At 35.8% G+C, this 24,590-nt stretch overlaps 1 protein-coding gene across 15 annotated transcripts in view; it reads right to left on the bottom strand.

Annotated features, from left to right (window-relative positions):
* Positions 1-24,590, bottom strand: part of ARB2A (ARB2 cotranscriptional regulator A) — a 480,464-nt gene that overhangs the window by 309,029 nt on the left and 146,845 nt on the right. The gene's annotated exons all lie outside the window — the stretch shown is intronic.

Below are 24,590 nucleotides of genomic sequence, written 5' to 3' on the forward strand. Positions count from 1 at the left end.
TGGAGTTTGTTTAAAAAGCTTTCATTCAACAACAATTTTTCAACAATCACTATGTGCCCTGCCCTATATGTAAGCTGAAGATTCAATGCTAAATCTGACACTCTCTGGTTTCAAGGGTTTTATCCTTTAGTTGGAAACATAGAGAAGTAAACAAAATATTTGAACAAAATTTGATATGTGTTAACTATTCATCTGACAAAGGGCTAATATCCAGAATCTACAAGGAACTTAAACAAATGTACAAGAAAAAAACAAACAATTCCATCAAAGAGTCAACAAAGGATATGAACAGACACTTCTCAAAAGAAGACATTTATGCGGCCAACAAACGTATGACAAAAAGCTCATCATCACCGGTCATTAGAGAAATGCAAATCAAAACCACAATGAGATACCATCTCACACCAGTTAGAATGGCGATCATTAAAAAGTCAGGAAACAACAGATACTAGAGAGGATGCAGAGAAATAGGAACACTTTTACACTGCTGGTGGGAATGTAAATTAGTTCAACCATTGTGGAAGACAGTGTGGCGATTCCTCAAGGATCTAGAACAAGGAATACCATTTTACCCAGATATCCCACTACTGGGTATATAGCCAAAGGATTATAAATCATTCTACTATAAAGATACATGCACATGTATGTTTACTGCAGCACTATTCACAATAGCAAAGACTTGGAACCAACCCAAATGCCCATCAGTGATAGACTGAATAAAGAAAATGTGGCACATATACACCATGGAATACTATGCAGCCATAAAAAAGGATGAGTTCATGTCCTTTGCAGGGATATGGATGAAGCTGGAAACCATCATTCTCAGCAAACTAACACAGGAACAGAAAACCAAACACCACATGTTCTCACTCATAAGTGGCAGTTGAACAATAAGAACACATGGACGCAAGGAGGGGAATGTCACACACTGGGTCCTGATAGGGGGTAAGGGCTAGGGGAGGGATAGCATTAGGAGAAATACCTAATGTAGATGACAGGTTGATGGGTGCAGCAAATCACCATGACATGTGTATACCTATGTAACAAACCTGCATGTTCTGCACATGTATCCCAGAACTTAAAGTATAATAATAATAAAAAAAGAAACATGCATGGCATAAAAAACAAACAAAAAATATAAAAATTAGCCAGGAGTGGTAGCTTGCACCTGTAGTCCCAGCTCCTCAGGAGGCTGATGCAGGAGAGTCACTTGAACCTGGCAGGCGGAGGTTGCAGTGAGCCGAGATCATGCCACTGCATTACAGCCTGGGTACAGAGCAAGACTCCGTCTCAAACAAACAAAAGAAAGAAAGATAGAGGGCAAACTGGAGAGAAAATATGATCCCCTTAACAACAGCCATAAAACTATAAGATTCCTAGGAAGTAAACTAACAAAGAATAGTAGAGTTTTATGAGGAACTATTTTAAACTCCTTTGAGGACCTAAATAAAACTTAATAATGAAGATTTAACCACGTACATTGTTGAAAAACATAAGATTGTAAAAATATTTTCCCCCATACACAGATCACACAAATCATCTATGAATTGTTCATTATTTCAATGGACTATAAAAGAGGATGATAAAGATATTCTCAAATTTAGATGAAGAAAATACATGAGGGATAACTGAGACGATTTTGAAAAAGAAGACTAAAAACATAACTAACACAGGTAGTTGCCTACACAACAACCATTTCCCATTCTTTTTTATTAGCAGAGGTCTTATTTTGTTCCCCTCCTTCCATGCAAGTGAAGGAATGACCCTATTTCTAGGTCCTCCCCAGTGTACATCCTAAGTGGTCTTAGGCAATCATTGTGGGCCTAATCTCTTTGCCTGTAGTTGGGTTAGATATAGACATGTGTGTGATCTGGCCAATGATGTATGAAGGGAAGCCTACTGGAAGCCCTCTGCAAAGGTTTCTTCACTCTTAAGAGACAAGTAAAGACAGCCCCTCTTTTAATATTGCGCTTTGGCCTGTTGGAATATGATCCCTGCTATCCTGCAGCCATTTTGTAACCAGGAGGAGAAAGCCAACATGTCAATGACAGCCATACTCAGTGGGAAAGAGCAGAATATTTGATGATATTGTTGCACCTTTGAATTAATTTGCTCTGGACTTCTTGTTCATAGCATAATAAATGGTCCTTCCTTACTGTATAAAAAAACTGGAGTGACAACCATAAAAAGGAATAAAATAATGGCATTTGCAGCAACCTGGATGGAACTGGAGACCATTATTCTAAGTGAAGTGACTCAGGAATGGAAAACCGAACATCGTATGTTCTCACTCATAAGTGGGAGCTAAGCTAGGAGGACACAAAGGCATAAGAATGATACAATGGATTCTGGGGACTTGGAGCTTGGGGGAAAGGGGGGTGAGGGATAAAAGACTACACATTGGGTACGGTGTACACTGCTTGGGTATTGGGTGCACAAAAATATCAAAAATTCCACTACAAAACGTAATCATGTAACCAAACACCACCTGTTCCCCAATAACCTATTAAAATAATATTTTTAATGGAAAATTTAAAAAAAGATAATAGTACTACAGGAAAACACAGAGGGGACCTAACCCAGTCAACTGGAGCAGGAAAAGCTTCCTTGATGAGATGGTATCTAAGTATATGAAGGGAATTTTGGGCAAACAGAGTTGAAGGTAGATTTAGGGGGCCAATAATGATGGTAAATGTAGTGATGGTGCTGGTGTTGGTAGACGGAACAGCATGTACAAAGCATAGAAGAAGCATAACTTGCTTATGGGCATGTACATTTTAAGTACTGCTGAAGGGTTTAATGTAGGGGAATAGAGAGATATTGATGGTGATGTATGAGGTTGGAGAGGTAGGCAGGGGCCAAAATATAAATTAATGATAACCGCCACTGTTCAAGGTAAACGGCAGTGTACTAAGAAACTCAATGCATATGTTCTACTGTTAATTATGTCCAAAGAGAATCTTCATAATGCACACAAAGTATCAGTTATCTAAAAATTTCACAAAATATAATATTTCACATCTCATAAGAAATAAAAATTCATTTTATTCTTACGTAAAACTCCATTCAAAGACAACGGAATCTGAGTTCAAAATGATTTAGAATTTTTTTATGATGCCATTATTTTGTTTTTTTACAAGTCTATTAGCTTTAATATGGCAGAAAAAGAAAAGAATGAAAGGGAAAATGTTGGCAAATTCAAACAGGAAAATCAAGGGCTATTCCATTAAATCTTCATTTGAATAGAATTCCATTTGAATAATAATTCCTTAAATTAGTACTTCTGTTAGTAATAAAAAGTGAATAGGCTTTAAGTATTTTTATCATGCTTGAACATGGTATACTGAAAGTATGTCTAGAAGTAGTAACAAAGAGTTAAACTGAATATTTAACAAATAGTTAAATTTAAACCAATTAAAATTTTTGTTCTCACAAGAAGGCAAGATGAAAACTCATTTTGTTCTTTCTTAAAACTACAGAATATTACACATTATTCTAATTGAAATTTTCTCTTTATTAATACTTCTAGGTGGGTATTCCCTCTCTTAAGAAAAAATTTTTCCCATTCAAAATTTGTGATTACTAGAATACAGAGTGAGAGATTATGGAAGTCTATGCAGAACTTGAAGAGTTTTATGAAAAGGTTTATGAAATTCATTTTGTGCTCTGCCTTTGGATTCTTATAATCCAAAGTAAAGGGAGGAGCAATGCTCAGTAAGGGATAAGGATGTCTCAAGAAAAAATTTGTTATACCATCAACCAGTAAATTTTATTCTCAGAAAATGTCTGAATACAGTTATCAATAGCAATTTTTCAGCGATAAAAATTAATTTGCAAATAATAATTAATGTTATTTGGAAGTAAACAAAAAAGTATAATTGTTGAGTATGGCCACTGCCAAGTGGTAATTAATACATGATTACTATATATTGCATACTATAAAAGAAAGATGAATACTTTGGATCATAATTATATTCTTTCTTTTAAACCTTTTTATGATCATAATTCTACCTATGGCTTGTGTTTTCAGAAGCTGCAAAAGAGAAATGTCACTTTGGGAGAGAAAAATTTTAATATACCCAGTATTGACCATGTTTTAATCAAAATTATATAGAACAAGTGATCACCAGTTGTTGTGTTTGTTTTTAATCCCGAAATGTCAATTCATTAATAGTCTTAACCACTCAACTGATACATTTTTTTAAATTATCAAGGTTTAATATAAGCAAATATAACATAAAAGGTTCTCGGGGATTAAAAAACAAAGGGAATATCCAATTGTGTATATGTGTGTCTGTGTCTGTGTGTGTGGGGGAGGAGGAGGGTGACAGAGAGAGAGAGAGAGAGAGAGAGAGTGCAGGCTGGCTGCGGTGGCTCACACCTGTAATCCCAGCACTTTGGGAGGCTGAGGTGGGTGGATCATGAGGTTAAGACATTGAGACCATTCTGGCCAACATGGTGAAACCCCATCTTTATTAAAAAAAAATAATACAAAAAAAAAATTAGCTGGGCATGGTGACATGCACCTGTAGTCCCAGCTATTCAGGAGGCTGAGGCAGGAGAATGATTTGAACCCGGGAGGCAGAGGTTGCAGTGAGCCGAGATTGCGCCACTGCACTCCAGCCTGGTGACAGAGGGAGACTCCATCTCAAAAAACAACAACAACAACAAAAAAAAGAGAGAGTGTGTCATCCCTCAATATCCATGGGGTATACATATAATTGTGTGTGTGTGTTTGTGTGTGTGTGTGTGTGTGTGTGTGTGTATGCAGTTATCCCTCAATATCCATGGGGAATTGTTTTCATGATCCTCTACAGATATCAAAACCAGTGGATGCTCAAATGCCCTATATAAAATGGTGTAGTATTTGCTCATAGCCTACATACATCCTTCTGTATACTTTAAATGATCTCTACCTTACTTATAATACCCAAAACAATGTAAAAAGTTGTTATACTATATTGTTTAGGGAATAATGACAAGGAAAAAAGCCTGTATATATTTAGTACAGATGCAACCTTTCATTTAAAAAAAATTTTTTTTGAGTATTTTTAACCCATGGTTGGATGAATCCATAGTTGTGGCACCCACAGATGCAAAACCCATGGAAACAGAGGGCCAAATGTAGTCTCTTTCCAAAGTAATCTTAAATTCCACTGCTCCGTGACATTTATACAGATTTGAACATCATGAAAAATATAACAGATTAACACCATTCATGCCAATTTTTCTCTCACCTAAGAAAATTGTTTCTGAAATGTGTTACAACAAAATGCTTAAGCAAATAATTTACTCGAAGAGTAAAAATTATATATCTAATACGCAAATTCAAATAAGCAAACTCCCTCTCTGGTTAAATGAACTAATTCCTTTAATTTAATCACAAAAAACAAATACTATGCCAGTTTTTCATTTCAAGATTAAATTTTCTGATTTTATTATACCAAAATAATAAACAGAAGAGCACTGAGAAATTATTGGGTCACTATTTTAATTGTTTATGTAGTATTGACTATCTCAAAATACATTTTATTTTTAAAACAGACTCATAGCTTTAAACTTAATATATTGTTAAGTGCTTCCTACACAACCCAATTTTTTTGTCTAAAGTGAACACTGCAAATTGCCTTGGATAAGCAAGCATGAAAAAGCAACACCATTTATTAATTTTATATAAGTTATCCTCCACCCAAGAGATTCCATGGAGGGAAAGAAGAGCAAGTCTGAATTTCACCATACAGTGCCACAGGCAGAAAGTGAGAGAAACTCAACAAATGCATCCTGGAGAGAGAGAATATGCCTGCAAGCAGCAAATGACCTACTACATACCTTGCTATACAAGCTTTGATGTTATAATTTGTTAATTTCCAGGAAAAAAGGCAATTACCAATACCTTAAGTTTATTCTGACAGAAGTATTTAACTTCTTTAAGTTTTGATCACAAACAACACACACAGTTCAAAAAGGCAATACTTTTTAAGCCATTACAATACCAAGTAATTGTCCCTGAAAAGTTTAATGAAAAGACAATTGCTTACTCTTAGAAAATGCAAACTAAGAAGTACATTAAACTTTCCTTAAGAAAGTTTAAAAATATTCTTGGCATCTGCTTCTCTGGATAAATGTTCTCTTAAATATTTTCAAGACCAATTCATTGTAAGAAAAGATAATTTTATTCAAATATGCAGCTCATGGTATGAATAAGCAAGTATTTATTCCTCAATAGAATTGGCAAGTCTTTCAAATAATGTTTTTTTTTTTGTTTGTTTGTTTTTTAAATCAAACCTACAAAGTTACCAATTGGGATTTTAACATACACACATATTTGCATGCATGTAGGCATGTACGTCTGTGTATATGTGTGTAATCATGAATGTTTCCAAATAAATATTTTAATAATTAAGAAATAAACTGATCCTTATTATGGTTATTTAACACCCTATGTTCACACTGCACCATAACGGAAATACATAAATGCATAAAGATATAATTTCATATCTTAAGTTGCATCCTTTATTTCTAAACTAAGCTTTCAATCTACATATATAACCATAAAGATAAGAATTTAAAAGAATTATTTTAAAATGGCTAAGCCTGAGTACCACTATGAAATATGGGAAAACTGAAAATTATTACAAAAGGAATGGTTTTCATTATCAAAAGGAATGGTTTTCATTATCAAAAGGAAAAGCAAAGCTGTATTGCCTACTTAACAGTATTTTCCCAAATTTTTAAAATAAGTTTCTTTTGGAGAAATATTCATATCATTTATCATTACCACTGTATTACTGCAGAAATAAAAAGCCAAATGAGACCTTCTTACAAATATTAATTTTCTTCAGTGCTATTAATATTTTATTCTGTAGTTTTCATTTATAAAATAATAAATTGTGAAATAACTTATTTTATTTAGAATTTAAGTTATAGCATGTACATTCATCGTTAAGTTCTACTCTAAGTAACAAAATGTAATAGTCTGCTATGCTATACCATTTCTGCATGGCAGTCCTAACCTAATATGGATTAAACCTTATGATCTTATAAAGTCAAATGTGAATGGCCTTGAAACTATATCAGTTTTTTTTTTAAACGCAGAGTGTATACTTAACACACTATCTGTGCTCTTCATTATTAACTAGTCTTCTTCCAAAAGGTTCAATCTTTCTGGGGCATACTCATTCCTGAATATCCATTTCATAAACATGGTACCATCTTTCCGATACAAATTATACACACAAAGCAACAAAACATATTTTAAGATTGTTGACATCTGAATGCATACTTATTAGTACAAGGTTACAAGTTATATTTACATTTGGAGTAAACTGGTAATAGCATAATCATTTTAAAATATGAAAGTACATGATTCTAAATAGGCAAGGCATACCAATTGTATTCCACCTAATTCTTTTTTTTTTTTTTTTTTTTTTTTGAGACGGAGTCTCACTCTGTCACCCAGGCTGGAGTGCAGTGGCGCAATCTCGGCTCACTGCAAGCTCTGCCTCCCGGGTTCACGCCATTCTCCTGTCTCAGCCTCCGGAGTAGCTGGGACTACAGGCGCCCGCCACCGCGCCTGGCTAATTTTTTGTATTTTTAGTAGAGACGGGGTTTCACCGTGGTCTCGATCTCCTGACCTCGTGATCCACCCGCCTCAGCCTCCCAAAGTGCTAGGATTACAGGCGTGAGCCACCGTGCCCGGCTATTTAATTCTTACACTTCACTACAAATTTTAGTCATGATTTGTTTTTTGTCTAGAAAAACAAAAGATTATACATTCTGGATAAAAAGTTAAAATACTGTTATGTTACTATCCAGGAACCACTGTTGAAATTCTGTCTTAATTTAAGGATGTCACATTGTAAATAAATAATTAGTAGATATGTCTTTTTCATATTAAATCTTTAACTTATAATTAGGTATTAGTTAGAATTTCTAATATGTATTGAAATAGGCAATTTATAGTGAAATTAATATTTTTAAAATTCCTTTATTTACATCAAACAGTTGAATAAAATCAAACAATATCAGAATATCAGAAGAAAATAATATCAGAAGCATATTGAGCAATTCCTATGGATGCTATTATTCACTCTTAAGTTCACATGTATGACATTATTTTCTTTAAAATATCTTATTTTACTGATTATGTAAATATAATACATTTAATCTAAGGCTTGTTAATTTAAGCCTACAGTGTAAACTATATTTTCATAAACAAATTACCTACTTTATAGCTTAGTGTCTCAGTTATTTCAAGTTTAGACTATTTCCTACTACTAAAAGCTAACATTCTTTCTACTTCAGTTCTTCTCAAATTAAAGAAACTCAGGGGATAAGCTGATAATTAATGGAAAAAATGAGTTTTTAAAATAATGTTTAATATAAAAATATAAAGGCTAAAAACACCAGAAACCACAGGTACAGTGAGAAATGCAATCCTGACCTATCTTTAATGTTTTGAATTTAAACCTAGGCTGCTCAAGAATTGTCAACTAATTATTCCAGTTATTGATGACACTTTTCTCTAGGGAAGTTATATTAAAAGTTTAACCCTGGAGCAAGTCACGGCTTCCCCGTTCCTTGAAAGTGTCCAAAGCATTGATTATAACTGCAGGAGGTGTTACCTTCTACCCAGAAAATCTCACCCTTCACAATGTTACACACTCTCTCACTCCTAAAACAGCTCTGATTCAGCAATTCAGATTGCTTCAGCTGATTAAAGGAAGGACGATAGAAAAGGGATCGACATTTAAAGCAAAATAAAAGGGAGAAAAAAAAAATCCAGATCGTGGATATAGTAGCGCAAAGCTCAAGAGAAAAGCAGATTTGAAAAAGACATCAGAGTGACTCAAAAAAGAACAACATGACAGAAATTAAACAAGATTTTTATGTTCGCCTTCTATGCATTTAAACTCATCTCAACCTCCACTGAAATTCTGATCGTACACAAACCCTAAGGCTTTTGACATACTTTCAAAAACCTACACCCTTTCTTTCTCTAAGTCTCCAGAGTCACTTCTTAGCCAAGAAAAAAACAGAATTCAAATATGCATGTCATTGAAAAATACAAAGGCCAAATTATAATTTTAACCAATATTTTTCATGTAAATATAGTATCTAATTGTTTTAAAATTCAGTGTCTTTCCTCTTTTTAGTGAAAACAGCTAGGTTAGCTGTGAAAATTATTTGAAACCAGGTGCAGACACAGGTAGAGGAATTGATAGATATTAGGCATCAGAGACCTTGTAATATTTTTCTTAGGATGATGTCAGAATACCAAAGTGCTCTATACTATCACAGATTATTCTTCACTTGACCATAGAAAGAACTTAAGCATATCCTTTATTAGTTAATTAGTTCAGTACTAGAGACAATCTAGATGCAAACAGCTATTACAGAATGGCTTATCGTATCTCTCTCAAAAACAGGGACCAAAATTCCAGAAGGTAATTGGATTTTCAAAACTGAACATAGTTTCTCCTCACTCTACCCCATTCAGTCATGACAGGGCCAGAAGGTAATGATATATCTGCCATGATGCAACAAGCAGACCTGTCTTCTGTCAAGAGTTGAAATCATAAAGGAATAAGCTGTCATTAATAACCTCTCTCCAAACACTAGAGCTGTCATCTCATTGTTTTCTTTGCTGGCATGGGGCTGGGGTGGCCTCATATACCTTGTCAATTCAGTAATGTGCTAAGCTTTTAACCTTTTCTGGAATTTTTGGCTTCAACAATCTTTTATGAAGTCTCTAACGTAAAAACATATTTTCTTTAATTTATATTTTCTCTCAAAGTTTACTTTTAAAATTTAGAATTAGTGATCTTGGTTTCAACTTATCATTTAGAAGTCTTACATTTCAAATAAGAAAAAAATTTGTGTTTATTAAAAAAGCTTTTTTTGAAATATAAATTTCAGTGGCTTAAATTCAACCACTCTTTAAGGAAAAAAAAAACCCAATAATCATTCAAAGGAGCTGCTTGCAGTTTTATACTCAAACATTTATTACATGTTAAGTTCACTTAGAAATAGTTAAGTCAATAACTACAAGATCACAATAATCATATTTAATGACTATTTAAAATATTTTAATTATAAAGGTAGTGTTTTTTTAAATATAAAAGTAAAACCTACTCAAAGAAAAAATAAAACAAAAAGAGAAAAATTGAAAATGAAATCTAAAAGAAGAAACTTCGTGGTTTCTTGCACAAACTTCCAGTAACATTAATGTGTATCCATGTATGTATGTAGATGTAGATGTGTACATGTATAAGTGTACTTTTTAAACAAATTAGCTCATTTTTCTGTTTTTGTCTGGTAACTCTTATGACATCATTCCAGATTTATGAACACACATATATACACATACAACTTGTTATTTTTAAAAACTACATAGTCTTCCATGATATGAATATGCCATCATTAAATCAAATAGTTCCCTACTGGTGGATGTTTAGTTGGTTAGAATTTTTTGTGTTATTACAAACTGCTGTTATGAGCATCCCTATGTATACTTCGTGCACTGCTCTGGTGTAAATTCTTACGAATGAAATTTAAGGTCAAAGATTAGTGTACATGTTAAATTTTGGAAGATATTACTAACCTGCCATCTAAAATGATTACTCTAATTTACATTTTCACTAATATTTAAATATGATATTATCAATTTATTACCAAGTAATTTATAATTTGCCAATCTGATATGTTGAAAAATGGTACGTTGTTTTCATAAGTATTTCTTTAATTTTCACAAATACTTTCAATTACCATCAAAAAAAGCATCAAAGTCTGTAAGTCATTTGAACAAAGGTATATTTAAAAGTGCCAAGTAATTTTCATGTTTTTTCTGAGCCCTTAAACAAGAATATTTTGCCATACTCTATACTCTGTTTAGACTACATAAATATTAAATAATTTCTCATAAGCAGCTAGATGGCATTACTCTTCTTAAAAATAACCATGTCCTATATTAATATAGTACTTTTATTTTCTTATTATTATCTACTAGGCATAGGTATCCATTGTAACACTGTTAAAATCTTCCTGTCACCAAGTTTGTCAAATACTTATGCTGAAATAGAAAGATCTTGCAGTATTATTTAGTTTGAAGACTGGAGATGAGGGCTGTAGTTAAGAACGTGTTAACTAAAAGTTTATTACTGAAATTACTGAAAAATGTCACATCATATTCTAGATAACCATCTATAATGGCTCCATGCTGTGAAAAAAAATCTTAATCCTGTATTCAATCAGGTTTTCAAATTTATTCATCAAAAAACAGGGGAAAAATCAAAATGAAATGAAAAGAATCAAAACATCAATGGCCAGAATAGAAAATTAAGCCATAGCTTATGAAAAGAGACATGATTTAGAAACTAAAAAACTCTAACTCAACTTTCAAAGCATTCAATTCACATCACAGTCAAGTAACAGTTTAGGTAGTCTTTAGTTTCATTATAATTTAAATAATTTCTAGTAGAAAATCCTAAAATTTTCTAGTGTGATGAATATTGCTACATAAGGAGGTCATCTTTGGGGTTTACAAAGCATTTGGTTATATATAAATTTACTTTAACGTTATTTGTTTTAAAAAGATACAAGTTGTAAGGTGAACTCCCTGTCACTGCAATGGCCAGTTTAAAAAAATATTTAATTAAAATGCTACACTGAATTCTTTTGATTATCTCTATTCTTGCCACAAATGTCACTAAAATCTCATTGAAGAAAAAGAAAAGCCAGACATGGTGGCTCACACCTGTAATTCCAGCACTCTGGAAGGCTGACGCAGGAGGATTGCTTGAGCTCAGGAGTTTGAGACCAGCCTGGCCAACAAAGTAGGACCCCATCTCGCCAAAATAAATAAATAAATAAAAGTGTGCCTGTACTCTCAACTACCCAGCAGGATGAGGTGGGAGGATCACTTGAGCCCAGGAGGTCAAGGCTGCAGTGAGCCACGATCATGCCACTCAACTCCAGCCTGGGTGACACTCTGCCTCAGGAAAAGAAAAGAGGAGAGGAGAGGGCAGGAGAGGGGAGGGGAGGGGTGAGGGGATAGGAGGGGAAGGGAGGAGGGAGAAAAGGAAGGAAAGAATGGGAAGAAGAGAAGAATGAAAGAACAAAAGACAGAAAGAGATGAAAAAGAAAAAAGAGGGGTGGTATTCAAACATCAGGACAAAATAAATGGTAGAAGAGAAAATGGAGGATACAGATGTCACCTCTGTATATATTTGTAGAAGACTAAATTGATGGAGGAGTAGGTACTGGCTTGACATTACAGCACAAATTCAAACTTAAGTGCCTCCTGAGGAAGAAAATGACTTAAAAGTAAGCCAACTCACCCACAAAAGTCCAGAAATACTCAGAAATTGGGGCAGCAGTTATCTTGGAAAACCTTGGAATGTAAGGGTAGGCCATGACACTAAAAACAGGGGCTTTAGTTGTAAGTTCAAGTAAGGTGCAATTACTCCACTCTCCAAAAAACAAAGACACCAGAAAACCAAAAACCAGGTCATAATCTGATGTGTGTGGCCAACATTGTAAGAGACAAGAGATTTTTCCTTTGCAGAAATGTAATCTATAGGCCAGGCGCGGTGGCTCACGCCTGTAATCCCAAGACTTTGAGAGGCTGAGGTGGGCAGATCACCTGAGGTCAGGAGTTCGAGATCAGCCTGGCCACCATGGTGAAACCTGTCTCTATTAAATACACAAAAATTAGCCAGGCGTGGTGGCAGGTGCTTGTAATCCCAGCTACTTGGGAGGCTGAGGCAGGGAGAATTGCTTGAAACTGGTAGGTGGAGGTTGCAGTGAGCTGAGATTGCACCACTGCACTCGAGCCTGGGCGACAGAGCAAGATTCCATCTCAAAAAAAAAAAAAAAAAAAAAAGAAAAAAATGTAATCTATAGAAGTACTAGACTATGGGACATTAAAGCGTAGAACAGAGACACAAAGCTCAAATCAGGCGTACTAATCAGAAATCTGCAACATGATTTTAAAAAAGAGCTCCATTTCAAATTATGATTGAAAAACTTTAAAAATTCTATGGAATGGTTAAAAGAAAAAGTATGCAATCTCCCAGAAATGACTGGAAATATAGAATAAAAATAAGAAAGAATGGATAAGATAAAGACTCATTCCAGTAACTCAAAACCACATAAGAGCTAAATAGAGAAGTGTAAAATTATCAAGAAATAATACAAAAAAAGTTTCTCAGAACTAAAGATCACGAGTGAACAATATAAATGGAAAGAAATCACCAAGTGCCAAACAATGAAACAAATAACAATGAAACAAAAAACCAAGACTCAGGAAATTTCTTAAAAGCAGTGTGATTCACTTCTTAACACCAGGGAGAAGGAGAAGCTTACATAGAGTGGAACAAAAGGATTCAAGGCCAAAACGGTTTCAAGACTTTCAAATTAAAATACTGGAAACTAGAAGACAATGAAACAAATCCTTCAAATCTCAATAAGAAGTATTTTCTTCCTGGAATTCTGTGTCTTTTGAATCTTTAAAATAAAGTGAACAAGTAGACTGAAGGCATTTTTCAGAAATGCAAGGGTTCAAAAATTTATCTTCTATTTGATAGGTCCAACAAAATGAGGGCATATATCAAGAAAGCACAGATCATTAGATACAGGAAACAGGAGCTTCCTGTATCTAATGATACAGGAAGACAAGACATTGATATTGAAGACAAGAGAGAAACTAAAGTGAAACCCAGGATAATACACAGGTAAGCAGCCTTAGAAAGTGACCAGTCAAGATTGAAACAGAGTCCACAGGGTTCCAAAAGAGAGTACTCCAGAGGAAGAACATGAAACTATGAGATTATCTGATAAGTTTAATCATGTCAAAAATTATTAAGAGACCTATGGAGATCTGAATTAATAATACAGAAAAAATTAAAAACTAGAAAATTATTAATTCTATGAAAACAAAGATATTGTATCAAAAATGAAAAGCAATCATATTATCTACCTGGCTCAGCCATTAGCAATATTATGGTTGTAGTAGTACTGTAAAGCTTGATTCCTGATTCTACTATAACAGAAAGTGAATGATAAATCAAAAGACAGAACTATAATTTTAAAATATGGATACAATGAGTATAAATAAAACCAAAATGTATTGAAAATGATTACATCTAAGGAACAGCACTAACAGGTAGCAATGGATTAGGAAAAGATAACACTTATTTTCACATTATGTCTTGGTTTTACTTGATTTTTAAAATTATATGCATGAATCTCAGTTTTATTCTAATATATTTAAATGTACATTTATTTTCATTTATCTTGCCTTAGATATGCCATACTTCTTCAACATGATTTATGCTTTTACTCTCAAAAACATTCAGCCACTAATACATGCTTTTCTCTTATTTTTTTCTGTTGCTTCTCTGAAACATCTGATAGAAGAGTATTATGTTATTCTATTTTCCATGACTTTTTAATGTCATATTTTTTCTCATTTCCTCTGTGCTATATTCTGCATACTGTCTTCCTTAACTCTAGCTTTCAATTTACTAATTCTCTTTTGATAGTTTCATGATCTGACTTTTCTTGTGATGAATCATTTCTTCATATAATTTGTAGTTTCTGACTGAATTCATCTTCAGTAGGGATTTATTCTAGGTTGTAAAGTGTTCCTATATGGCAGTATTACGCTTGCTTCTGCCAGGTGTCCCAAAGGTTTCATTGGTCCAGAATTCATTTTTATATTAATTACAGTGTTTAAGATTTTCACATTAAGTGTGTCACCTAAATTCAAACTGCAAATCCAAATCCACTTCTGGGTTAGGGTCTGGGTCTCCTATTTCCCAAGATAAGTTGTTTATTTACTCTACCTGGTACCTTTAGCAAAGAAACCTCCTTTTAAGAATTATCTTTTATTTTTTATTTTAGAGATGAGGTCTCACTCTGTCACCCAGGTGGGGTGCAGTCACAGGATCTTAGCTCACTGCATCTTCAAACTCTTGTGCTAAAGTGATCTTCCCACCTAAGCCTCTTAAGTAGCTGGCATTACAGGCACTAGACACAAAGCCTGGCTAGAAATCTTTCACCTCTAAGCAGTGACCTGATTCTTCCCTCTACTCATCCTTTTATTACAAAGGTGGCAACTTCCAGGGTCTTACCTATATCCAGGGCTCTTAGTTTTAGCTCCCACCTCTCAGTCCCAAAGATATAGATCATGTGTATGTGATACAGATAATGTGTGGCCTTGGGTTCGTATCTTACTAGCTAACCCCTGAAGTTGCAACACCTTCCAGGGATTTACCACTGTGTTGTAAGTTATCTCTTACACTCAGGCATTTAGGAAATCCTTTTCTTTTTCTCTTAATTTTTGTACGTACCTAGGTGTATATATTTATGGGGTACGTGAGATATTTTGATGCAGGCATACAGTAAGTAATAATTACATCAGGCGTGAGCCACTTCGTCAGGCCCACGCTTGATGTAATTATTACTTATTGTATGCCTGTAATCCCAGCACTTTGGGAGGCCGAGACGGGCAGATGACAAGGTCAAGAGATCGAGATCATCCTGGCCAACATGGTGAAACCCCATCTCTACTAAAAATACAAAAATTAGCTGGGCGTGGTGGCGCATGCCTGTAGTCCCAGCTACTTGGGAGGCTGAGGCACGAGAATCGCTTGAACCAGGGAGGCGGAGGTTGCAGTGAGCCAAGATCATGCCACTGCACTCCAGCCTGGCAACAGAGTGAGACTCTGTCTCTAATAATAATAATAATAGTAATAGTAATAATAATGACATCAGGGTAAATGGGGTGTCCATCACCTCAAGCATTTATCCTGTGTGTTACAATCCAATTATACTCTTTCAGTTCTTTTTAAATGTACAATAAATCATTGCTGACTGCAATCACCCTACTGGGCTCCAAATACTAGATCTTACTCAGTCTATCTCACTATAGCTTTGTACCCATTAACTATCCTCCCTCTCCTACAACCCATTATCATTCCCAGCCTCAGGTAACCATGATTCCACTCTCTATCTCCCTGAGTTAAACTTTCAATTATTAGCTGTTATTTATTTGAGAATAAGAATAAATAAATTTGAATTTGTTCTCAAATAAGTGAGAACATGTGAAGTCTGTCTTTCTGTGCCTGGATTATTTCGTTTAACATAACGACCTCCAGTTGCATTTATGTTGTTGCAAATGACAGGATCTCACTCTTTTCTATGGCTGAATAGTACTCTATTGCATATATGTACTACATTTTCCTTATCCATTCATCTGCTGATGGACACTGAGGTTGTTTCCAAATCTTGGCTATTGTGAAGAGTGCTGCAATGAACATGGGAGTGCAGATATCTCTTCGATAAACTGATTTCCATCCTTTTGGGTATATACCTAGCAATGGGATTGCTAGATACATACACAAATCTGTTTTTTTCATTTTTTGAGAAACCTTCAAACTGTTCTCCATAGTCATTGTATTAATTTACCTTTCCACCAACAGTGTACAAAGGTTTCCTTTTCTCCACATCCTCACCAGCATTTGTTACTGCCTAACTTTTAAATAAAAGTCATTTTGGTGGACGGATCACTTGAGGTCAGGAGTTTGAGATCAGCCTGGCCAACATGGTGAAACTCTGTCTCTACAAAAAAATTCAAAAATTAGCCAGGCGTGGTGGTGCACACCTGTAATCCCAACTACTCGGGAGGCTGAGGCATGAGAATCACTTGAACATGGGAGGTGAAGGCTGCAGTGAGCCAAGCTTGTGCCACTGCACTGCAGCCTGGGTGACAGAGCAAGACTCGGTCTCAAAAATAAAACAAATAAAATAGGCCAGGCACAGTGGCTCACGCTGTAATCCCAGCACTTTGGGAGGCCAAGGTGGACAGATCATGAGGTCAGAAGTTCGAGACTAGCCTGGCCAACAGGGTCAAAACCTGTCTCTACTAAAAATACAAAAAATTAGCCCGGCATGGTGGTGCATGCCTGTAATCCCAGCTACTCAGGAGGCTGAGGCAGAAGAATCACTTGAACCCAGGAGGTGGAGGTCGCAGCAAGATGAAATCATGCCACAGCACTCCAGCCTGGGTGACAGAGTGAGACTCCATCTCAAAAAAATAAAAAAATAATAATAAAATAAAATAAATACTAATAGTATATAAATAAAACAAAAATAAAAGCCATTTTAACTGGGGTGAGATGACATGTCATTGTAGTTTTGATTTGCATTTCTCTGATGATCAGTGACGTTGGGCACCTTATCATATGCTTGTCTGACACTTGCATGTCTCCTTTTGAGAAAAGTCTATTCAGATCTTTTACACATTTTTTAATTGGATTATTAGATTCTTTTTCCTATTGAGTTGTTTGAGCTCCTTATATATTCTGGTTATTAGTCCTTTGTCCAATGGATAGTTTGCAAATATTATTTCCCCTTCTGTAGGTTGTCTCTCCACTTGATTGTTTATTTTGTTGCGCAGAAACTTTTTGACTTGAGGCGATCCTGTTTGTCCATTTCTGCTTTGGTTGCCCGTGCTTATGGGGTATTAATCAAGAAATCTTTTCCCAGTCCAATTTCCTGGAGAGTTTCTTTAATGTTTTCTTGTAATAGTTCCATAGTTTGAGGTCTTACATTTTTTAATCCATTTTGATTTGATTTTTGTAGATGGTGAGAGATAGGGGTCTAGTTTCATTCTTCTGCATATGGATAGCCAGTTTTCCCAGCACAATTTATTGACAGACTTTCCTTTCTCCAATGTATATTCTTGGCACCTTTATCAAACATAAGTTCACTGTAGATGTATGTATTTATTTCTGGGTTCTCTATTCTGTTCCATTGGTTGATGTGTCTGTTTTTATGCCATCAACATGCTATTTTGGTTACTATAGCTCTTTGGTATAATGTGAAGTCAGGTGAAGTGGCTCACGCCTGATTTAATTATTACTTATTGTATGCCTGCATCAAAATATCTCATGCACCCCATAAATATATACACCTAGGTACATACAAAAATTAAAAGAAAAAGAAAAAGATTTCCTAAATGCCTAAAAGCTTTCCTAAATGTAAGAGATAACTTATAACACAGTGGTAAATCCCTGGAAGGTGTTGCAACTTCAGGGGATAGCTGGTAAGATATGAACCCAAGGCCACACATGATCTGTATCACACACACATGATCTATACCTTTGGGACTAAGAGGTGGGAGCTAAAACTAAGAGCCCTGGATATAGGTAAGACCTTGGAAGTTGCTACCTTTGTAATAAAAGGATGAGTAGAGGGAAGAAGAAACAGTATTGTTAAAATGTACATAGTATCCAAAGCAATCTATAAATTCAGTGCAATCCCTATCAAAATACCAATGACATTCTTCACAGAAATAGAAAAAATAATCATGAAATTTATATGGAACCACAAAACACCCACAGTAGCCAGAGCTGTTCTGAGCAAAAAGAACTAAACTGGAAGAATCACATTACGTGACTTCCTTTAGCATTTTTTGTAGGACAGGTCTGGTGTGGATAAAATCACTCAGCTTTTGTTTGTCTGGGAAGGTTGTTATTTCTCTCTCCTTTGTGTTTGAAGAATATTTTCACCAGATATAGTATTCTAGGGTAAAACGTTTTTTACCATCAACACTTTAAATATATCATGCCACTCTCCCCTGGCCTGCAAGGTTTCAACTGAAAAGTGTCCTGCCAGAAGTATTGGAGCTCCATTGTATATTATTTGTTTATTTTCTCTTGCTGCTTTTAGAATCATTTCTTTATCCTTGATCTTTGGGAATTTATTAAATGTCTTGATGTATTCTTCTTTGGGTTAAATCTGCTTGGAGTTCCATAACTTTCTTACAAAGTTATAGATATTGATCTCTCTCTGTAGATCTCGGAAGTTGTCTGTTACTTTCCTTTTGAATAAACTTTCTACCTCTACTTCTCTCTACCACTTCTTTATGTTCAATAACTCGTAGATTTGCCCTTTTGAGGCATTTTTCTAGAGCCTTCTAGGCATGTTTCCTTCTTTATTATTTTGTCTCTTATAAATAGCTTGTCTTGAAGCTCACCAATTCTTTCTTCTTCTTGATCAATTCAGCTATTAAAAAACATACATTCTTCAGTCTTTCAACTGCATTTTTCAACTCCAGAATTTCTGCTAGGTTCTTTTTTATTATTTCAATCTCTTTGTTAAATTTATCTGATAGAATTCTGAATTCCTTCTCTATATTAGCTTGAGTTTATTTAAGTGTCCTCAACATAGCTATTTTGAATTCTCTGTCTGAAAGATCATATATCTCTGTTTCTCCAGGATTGGTCTCTGGTGCATTATTTAGTTCATCTGGTGAGGTCATGTTTTCCTGGATAGTCTTGATGCTTGTGGATGTTTGTCAGTATCTGGGCATTGATGAGTTAAGTATTTATTGTAGTCTTTGCAATCTGAGCTTGTTGGTACACCTACTTCCTGGGAAGGCTTTCCAGGTATCCAAAGGCACTTGGGTATTGGGTTATATGTTTTTGGTCCCTGTAGCCATATCTGCATTAGGGGTCACCAGAAGCCTAGTATGCTATGGCTCTGGCATACTGGTAGAGGTACTGCCTTGTTGGTTTTGGATAAGATCTGGAAGAATTCTCTGGATTGCCAGGCAGAAACTCTTGTCTTACTTTCCCCCAGAGTCTCTCCCTTTGTGCAGAGCTGCCTGAGCTGGCGGAAGGGTGACACAAGTACCCTGTGGCTGCCACCAGTGGCACTGCACTGGGCCACACCTGAAGCCAGTATGGTACTACATCTCACCCATGGCCTGCAGTAACCACTGCCTAGCTACCACCTGTGTCCACTCAAGGTACTACGGTTCTACAACCAGTCAGGCTTGTATCCCTCCCTTCAGAACAGTGAGTTCCCCTCAGCCCTGGGCAGTTCCAGAGACAATGTCAGGAAGCCAGGGCATAGAGTCAGATACTTTAGGAACCTACCCAGTTTTCTATTTTGCTGTGGCTGAGCACCCGAGACACAAGACAAAGTCCTTCCCACTCTCCCCTCCCCTTTCCACAAGCAGCAGTTTCTTCCAATGGCCACAACTACCCCACACCTGTGGCAAGTACAGTCTGGCTACTGCCAATATTCACTCAGTATCCAAGGGCTCTTCAGTCCACTTGTAAATGCTATCAGTCCTAGGACTCTCCTGTAAGGGCAGTGGGCTCCCTTCTAGCCCACAGCAGGTCCAGAAATACTGCCCAAAAGTCAAGGCCTAGAATCAAGGACCCTAAGAGGGTTGTTGGTGCGCTATCCCACTATAGCCGAGCTGGTACCTAAGATGCAAGACAAAGTCTCCTTTATTTTTCCCCTTGCTTTTCTCAAACCGAAGGAATCTTTCATCATTGCCACCACAGCTGGGAATGTACTGGCTCTCACCTGAAGCCGCACATCTCAGAGTCCCACCCAAGACACATGACATACTCCCTGGTATCACTGGTGGTTATTTAGGGCCCATGGGCTCTTTAGTGAGAAGGTGATGAATCCTGCAATGACTGGGTCCTTCCCTCCAAGGCAGCGAGTTCCCTCCTAGCCCAGGATGCATCTAGAAATGTCGTCTGGAATCTAGTGTCTGGAATGGGAGCCTCAGGACTCTGCCCAGTGTCGTATCCTACTGTGGCTCATCTGGTATCCAAGTTGCAAGACAAAGTCTTCTTTACCCTTCCCTCTTTTCTCCTCAAGCACTGCAAGCAGAGGGAAGGAGTCTCTCCTGGGCTGTGAGCTGTGTTGCCTGGGGTGGGGAAGGGGTGGCACAAGGACTCTCCTAGCTGCCCTCGCTGGTATCTCAGTAGATTGCTTGCTTGCTTGCTTGCTAAGTCTACTGCCTCTAAGCACAGCACAGCACAGCACAGCACAGCACAGCACAGCACAGCACAGCACAGCACAGCACCAGTACTTGCCCAAGAACTGCAGTCCTTATGGCCTACACTGTCTTTCAAGTTTATTTAGCACCCCAGAGAACTTTGTTTTGTGGTGGTGAGGCTTGCTGGAACTCAGTTTTCAATTGCTAGGATGGGCGATTCCTCTCTGGGTAGGGCTAGTCTAAATGCTCCCTCCATGGGTGCCAACTGAGATCTGCCTGGTGTTGCCTTCTGCTGTGACAGGGTAGCACTGAGTTCCAATGCAGAGTCCCACAGTCACTGTGCTCTCCCTCCCCCAAATGCACAGATTCTCTCTCCACACTATGCTGCTGCTGCCAGGACACAGGGGAGGGGTGGCATCGGCGATTCAAGAGTGTCTTTCCTACCCTCTTCAGTGCCTTTTTCAGTGATATAATGTTAAAACCAGGTACTGTGACTGCTCACCTGATTTTTGTTTTTTATGAAGGTGCTTTTTTGTGTGTGGATGTTGTCTAACTTGATGTTCTTGCAGTGAGGACATTTGGTGAAGGCTTCTATTTAGCCATCTTCCTCTGCCTCCACTCTCCTCCTTCTCTGTCTTTCGAACACTCATACAACTAGGTATTTAGTATTTTTGTTACATTTTATTCATTATTTTTATGTCTGTTTACTGGGAGAAGTTCATATTAATAAGCTCAGTCCACCATGTTAGGGAAGCCAAACTGTATAAATTACATTAATAAAAATAGCATTAATTTTTAAAACCCAGAAATAATAGCACAAATATTATAATCAAAGTAAGTAATTATGGAAATAGCATTCTTCTGAATAATCCATCTATGAGAAATTAGGGAAAATGCTATCCTAGTGAAGTAATCAGACTTCTCATGAAATTATTAAAATTAATACCTAAATCACTTACAGACAGTATTTTGAAAGTATCTTTTGTAATTTAAACTTTTACTTTTTTACTGATTTTATCACAAAATAGTTTCCATAACTTCTCAATCTTTGTTTTCACAAATATAACTGCCAACAAGTTCTACATTTCCCCTCATAGCTAGAGCCTGAGAAATATAAATAAACCCTCAGCTGTGTGGGACTGCCTGGCCCACATTGCTATGGAAGCTGGGTCACGGCGGGCCAGGCTCCTGTGCTCACTCTGGGGCTGGACCACATCAACATCTGCTGCTACCACTGCTTCTTGGGCATGAATAGAGTTGCCTGCTTTTTACCCCTTTTTAGAGACCAGTGGAAATGCCTAAAAAGGTGTATGTGAGTAAAGGTCATCAAAGAAGAAACAAGTATGAGTAACTTTAAAGCTGCACAATCAGAGGCTGAATAATTGGTACTTGGCCACATGAAATAGTGTTTCTTATTCCAGGTAACATATTATGCAATGAAGATTGTCAAACGCCAAGAATATTAGCGATGGCGACCTCAGAAGCACTTGTGGGGATTTATCTGATATGCACCATTCCTCCAACATGAACTCTTAGTACACTTTTGATAATAAAGTCCTGAAGTATCTAAAATGCAGGGATTAGAATACCTATGATTTTCAAACTATGACCTGTGGAGCCCTGGGGCATTTGGTGAAAAAATCTCAGGGGCTGTTGTGGGAGTGGTTCCAATATTCACCATGCCCTCCTTTCAACCTAAGTGGCTTCACATATTTAAACTTTATACTGTTCACAAACCAGTCCACTTAGACAGGGCTCTACTATTGAAAAAAAGGTTTTAACCATACAATGATAGGAATCCAATTTTAGGAATTTCAGTCTTATACCAAAAATCTGCAGGGAATATAACGAAATATTATTAACAACACTGAGTAAAGATAATATTGTGTGGCCCCCAAAACATCAGAATTTACTTCAGTTGTGATATGAAAACCCACAGATCATGAAAAATAGACCAGAGGTTCTAACTTTTGGAAAATTTTGGAAATATTTCTTTAAATAAAACTTTAGAAAAAGTCCAAACAAATAAAAACAAAAGCAGAGCTAGCCTGATTTAAAAAAAAAAAAAAAAGTAAGCATGGGACAGCTTCTTATTCCCTGTTTATTAGTCTTCCTCTGCCTGCATCTTAAAATACCATCATCTTTCCCTCAACCAACACCTCCCCACCCACAGAGCAACCCTTGAAGAAAACACTATGAAAAAGTAAAGTCAAAGTAGTAAAATCACTTTATCCAGATTTAAAAGTGATCTGTTTCTAAATCACCATGAAGAAAATTACCATAATAATGTTCATATTCATTTTTTTAAAAAAAATGAGGAGAATTAAATATATAAACTAAAATTTTTACGTGTGCTGCATGCTTAGAAATCAGCTGCTTCATTTCAAGGAATCATGAGTTGCCATTTTTTTAAGAAGAAAAAATTCAAGACACTGAAATGCTGTTATCCCCAAAACACTATTCCTACTTATAAGAACAAAATGACTTACTATTGTTAATGTTACTGACAAACTTCCTCCCTCTTGTTTGGGATATCACCACAAAGTTTGTTCAAACAAACATGTTTGCCATGGTTTTCCATATAGACTTTCCCTGCGAAATCTTTACACAACAATAAAATATTCCCGAATAGGAAAGGCTTAGGTGATCTATAGCAGAGACAACTAACTACATAAAATATTTCACCTAGCACTGCATGTTGAAAGCATCCCATTTCCTTTACTAAGTTATATTTTCAAATATTCATCAAATTGTGAACACATTTTACATATAATGTTCTTCCAAAAATACATAGACAGGATCTGTTCTAACTACAAACAAATGTGTCAGAGAGAAAGTTCATTTCACTGTTTAAAACCTGAAATCCGAAACAGTTTAAACATAATATTTTATGTGAGTTAATTTAGTCTAAATTTCAATTTATTTTAGTTACTTCAATTCTACTAAAATACACACTATCGAAATTAGCAACCAGATCAAAAGTAGTATCTTTCCATTCTTTGCCTATCCACAAAAAGTGGAAAAAAAAAAACATATAGTTAACCTAAGAAATTCTACTTTTAGCATTTTAAGGGTTTCAAAATCTATTAACCAAAATGTTCTTTAGGAGCTGTGCTGAGCCTTCATTTCTCATTTCTGAGTTAACAGAATAGACAACATGTTACCTTTGACTTTTGTAATCATCAGTGTATTAAAGAAATCCTTTCCAATTTTAATTACAAAAATGTAATAATTCTTATAAATAAAACAAATAAAGCCTACATGGACACATATATTCCTTTACTTTTTACAAAGTCTTTTTACAAAAGACTTTTTACTTTTTACAAAACTGATACAAGATATCAGTTTATGTTTTTCTAAAAAAAAAATCTACTCACGTGAAAGAAATTCATACTTTGCAAAATTGGGCTGTTCATTATGGAACTTATGAATGCAATAGTAAAACAAAAGCAGCCAAACATTAAAATATGCCAATATTATATCAGAAAAACATTTCACTATTGCAAGAAAAGAAACCTTGAACACAATTTAAAAATAGCAGTTTCTAAAAAGTTTGAATGCAAATAAGAATAAAATATTCATTGAACATTACATTTTGCCATTCTATATGTCTATGTCTTATGCTTAAAGCATTTTATTTGTGGGCTCTAAAAAACATTTTAAAGAAATGACAAAAAAATTTAGTTATTCCAACTCTTCCTTTAAATAATATGAGATTAATTCAAAGTAGCAGATCTCCTTTAGTTTCTAACTTCACCAAATTAGGTAGGCAAAGGTTTAC

This window comes from Symphalangus syndactylus, chromosome 11 (assembly GCF_028878055.3).
Source record: "Symphalangus syndactylus isolate Jambi chromosome 11, NHGRI_mSymSyn1-v2.1_pri, whole genome shotgun sequence".
In the NCBI taxonomy this organism is placed as follows: domain Eukaryota; kingdom Metazoa; phylum Chordata; class Mammalia; order Primates; family Hylobatidae; genus Symphalangus; species Symphalangus syndactylus.